Genomic DNA, 4215 nt, shown 5'->3' with positions numbered 1-4215 from the left:
AATCGCAAACTGACATCACATGGCTAGTGTATTTACAAAGCTCAAACGTTGAGCTATCGTAGCCTTACTAATACTTAATATAATCCTGCAATGTTACTCTCTTTATAACCAGCACGTTGGCTGTGTATGTACAATCGCTATAGCTAAACGGATTGGCACTAAAATTATAGGCCAGTATCCTAACAACTACCGTAATTTAATATTAAATATATTAGATCGGGGAAGGCATAATAGTCTTTTCGCATATAATAGGTATATAAACTTGTAATAAAATTTCTTTGGCTGTACTATTTGTTATTAGACTGGTTTTGTTAACATTCCAAAATTAAAATTTTAGTTTTCATGTGTCAAAATGAGACAATTTAATGAAGAAATTCGAATTTTAAAATTTATGTCAAAAAAAATACGCAGGCGCAAAAAAGAATCGATTTTAATGGACTGAATGCAGTGACCGTTAGTAAGAGTAGCACGTTTTCAATCTGGGAATTTTGATGTCAAAGATTCATCGGGCGTAGACCTCACTTTATCGAGAGTGAGCGATGCTACTAGCATGTTTGTCTATGCTCCCGGCAATGCCACGGAAAATATTGTGTATAGGGAAGAGCTCTATAAATGATCGCAAAGAAATATTTTATATTTTAATATTTGGGTAACGTCACTGCATCCGCAAATAACGCGAACGAAGTCACAGGTATCGATTGGCTTTATTTTATTTAATATATCCAAAGAGTATCGTAATTATTGTTTTATTCTTCTGTTAAGGCCGGCTGCTAGAGCGTAAAAACCCAAGCATTCGTAGAAGTATAATCTGCTACAGTTCGCTTCGTAAACAGAGCATTAAACAAAAATGGAATAAATGATTAAAAATATGCATAACAAAACGTAGAAAATTATTCTAATAAATAAAATGTTGAGTTTATCGAGACTTTGTTATAAGATTAATTAATATACTAAGCTAAATATACTAAGTCCCGGATTCACACCTTTTTGAGTCTAATATAACACAAGCTACAATTTTTGCTTTGGACGACTGCTTTGCTGCCACAACGATGTAACCTAATAATTATATACACACTACGTAATTTCTTAACGTTACTGTACATGCTACTCGTTTTCTAGCCATGATTTCTTGTACTTATAAAATACTTATAATATTAAGATACATATAATCGACATACGATAAAAAATCTATACCAATATAATGTTCTACATTCTAAGTGTGGTAATTATTAGTTGTCACGATGTTGCCTTAGTAAATGTAGCATTATTTAGCTAATAATGCTACATTTACTAAGGCAACATCGTGACTTTACGTCCCTAAGTACTAGCTGCTCCCCACGGGTTCACCCGCATTCAGTATGAATCGACAGAAATGATTGAGAGTAACATTTTGTACACGATAGCAAAGCCAGCATCAGCGAAAGATTAATACATTTTATCAAAAAACAAAACGCTGAACCGATCTTGTTAGGTCACATATTTGTTTTTATATCAGCATTGCTGGCGCACGAGCAAATTATGTCTTACCATTATCGTCTATCTCTTTAGATAAAATATAAGACACTGCTAGAGATAATTATCTCGTAGCACGCATTCTAGCCCTACAGGTGAACGGGGCAGAGGAATTAATATATGTAGCCCTAATTTTGAGTAAGGAACCGAGCATTCCTATGGAGAACACGCGGGTGTATACAATCGTGTGTTTGGAAGCAGGCCGCTCCGCTCTCATCACTCGCAAGTTAGAAAAATTCTTAAGATTGTAAGTACTGTAAAGTAATGTTCCTTGCTGGCTCTTCGTTAGAATCTGCCTTTCGAACCGGTGGTAAGAGACTTGACGTTTCAAAAGTGACTTCAAATAAATGAATTTTGAATTTTTTGATTAAAGTTTGTACTGGAGAAAATATTCATATCTCCAGTAAATTTTAACTTGGGCGAACTCGCGGGGAATCGCTAGGTTCTTATATTCGAACGATTACCACGGCAGACTTAATAAAATTAACTAAATGCTAATCGAGTTAGTAAGCAAAAAAAAAATTTAATTAAACACTTTACAAAGAATTTTAAAAAAGTAAAACGGAAATCAGTATATATACTTTCATGTTCATACGGAATCGTTATATACAATGGCATAAGATAATTGCACATATTTCTACATAAAACGATTTAATGCCATTCGTTTTAATAATTATTACTTACGTATCTACATAATATTATAGGTGCCACAGCTGGTGCCAATGCATCGCAATCACAAAGATTACTTTGCAACGTATTTACAAAACACTAACTTTATCGAGTAAATTTATATAGGATAAATAAATTCTAATTATTTATTCTTATATTTAAATATTTTGGATTGCGTACAAAAATATTTTAAGTACAATGCAGAAGGTATCTAAACGCGATTTAAGTTATATGCACCTCAGCAATTTCCGACTATTATCGAAAATTCGAACGCGTTATGTTAATATCTTTCTAGAGAGCTGATATAACATGATGGTACTATGTTTTTTAAATAATGGTTTGGAAGATTATGATTAAAGTTTGGAAATTAAATAAGTGTCTTAAGTCTGATGGTCAAATTTGAGTACAGATTTGAGTTGATTTTATCGACCGCACATGTTTTTTATAATTGCAATATAACTGCTTTATACGAAGCGACGGGCGGTAAAGGTAAAAGTCGATATGGCGGTGACCGTAAAATACGATTTCCGTAATCTTATCAAAAGTTCTCGAGGATCTTAATACTGCACAACGCAAAGTAAAGAAAGCCGTCCCCGCTGGAATTGCTGTCCCAGCCATCGTTCGTTCGTTCCAGCTGTCTGTCACACACTAACATTCGGTCGGCGATCGTCCAGTTCTTTTTGTACCCGCATATACTTATAATTATAATGATAAAATTCTGAGTATCTTGCCGGCTTCTTCACGGTAGAATCTGAGAGTGCATCACCATTTACCGCACGTAGCCATCTTCGCTTAGCTTAAGGGGATTAACATAAGCGTTAACATTATCAAGGAATTCTGCAAAGTAATGCGGGACGCAATGTAACGAAAGTCGTCCCGCTGGAATTTCTTATCCGGCCATCCAAGTTTCTTCAAGCAGGCCGCCCTGGTTGCTGAGGACTTCCGGGAGTCTCCACTATGCTCGTGAGTTGATGTTTCGCTTACTTCTATGCATGCTCTGCTTAGAGGGCTGTCAGTGACGTCTTTCCTAATGTCAGTAGTTCCACCAACTTCCTGAGTTTACCTATATCCAGGCGATCGGTCGAACGATTACTCGATGGTATAGATGAGGGACTTCCGTCTGCACTTACTTAAATTTTTTCATATTTGGCGATGTTCTATCAGTGGTACTCCACGACTACCGATTATTTTCGACTGCGACCGTTTTCACATTTGAAAATGGCGGCATATGGCCGCCATTTTGAATTAAATAAATATAGGCTCTGCGTCTTAGAGATGTATTCTTCCCCTGTATTTCCTCATGGCGACTTCATCACGATTTTAACATTTGCCTCGCATTAATACATCGGATGCAAAACTCTCCTCTTTACCCGCTGAAGTGCTGACATTTCTAAAGTGCTTATAATAATTAAGCTTACTTGAAATAAATGAATTTTGAAGTTTTAATAGGTACCTCTTCTGCCTAGGAAATCGCTAGTAAGACCGCTTTTTTATTTCTATGTAACCAAGACTTAGTTTTTATGTGTAAGAACATATGATTAATCCATGATTCATTATAAGTCTCTTTTTATTCTTCTATAGTTTGATTCTTTTCACTCTTCTTGCCCTTATCTCACGTTATGTAGTGGTAGAACACGCCATGATATAAAATATGTAGACGAAAAGAATGCAATTTTGTTTTTTATTTTGTTGCATTTTTACGTTTGACGTCAGCCCTCCTTAGGAATGTTTTTTTTTTTTCTAAGTAAAGGGGTATCCCATTTTAATTGATATAATCCATTTTGAATGATACAATCATTCATTGCAATTGCAAATTATTGCAAGGCATTATTTTAAAGAATGTAGCAGAAAACAAAATGTACCTACTCATATTTACGGGTCATATACGCAATTCGAAACACTGTCACTGACGTGCCGCCGTCGACACTTCTAATGCCGGACACTGGTTGACTGTTTGTTTTTATTCGGAAATACGAAGATTCCTGAGGCGCATTACTTACGTCAAAGTATATACCTAAGAATAAGAATATAATC

This window comes from Pararge aegeria, chromosome Z (assembly GCF_905163445.1).
Source record: "Pararge aegeria chromosome Z, ilParAegt1.1, whole genome shotgun sequence".
NCBI classification, from domain to species: domain Eukaryota; kingdom Metazoa; phylum Arthropoda; class Insecta; order Lepidoptera; family Nymphalidae; genus Pararge; species Pararge aegeria.
Note: the sequence above shows the minus strand (reverse complement) of the source record.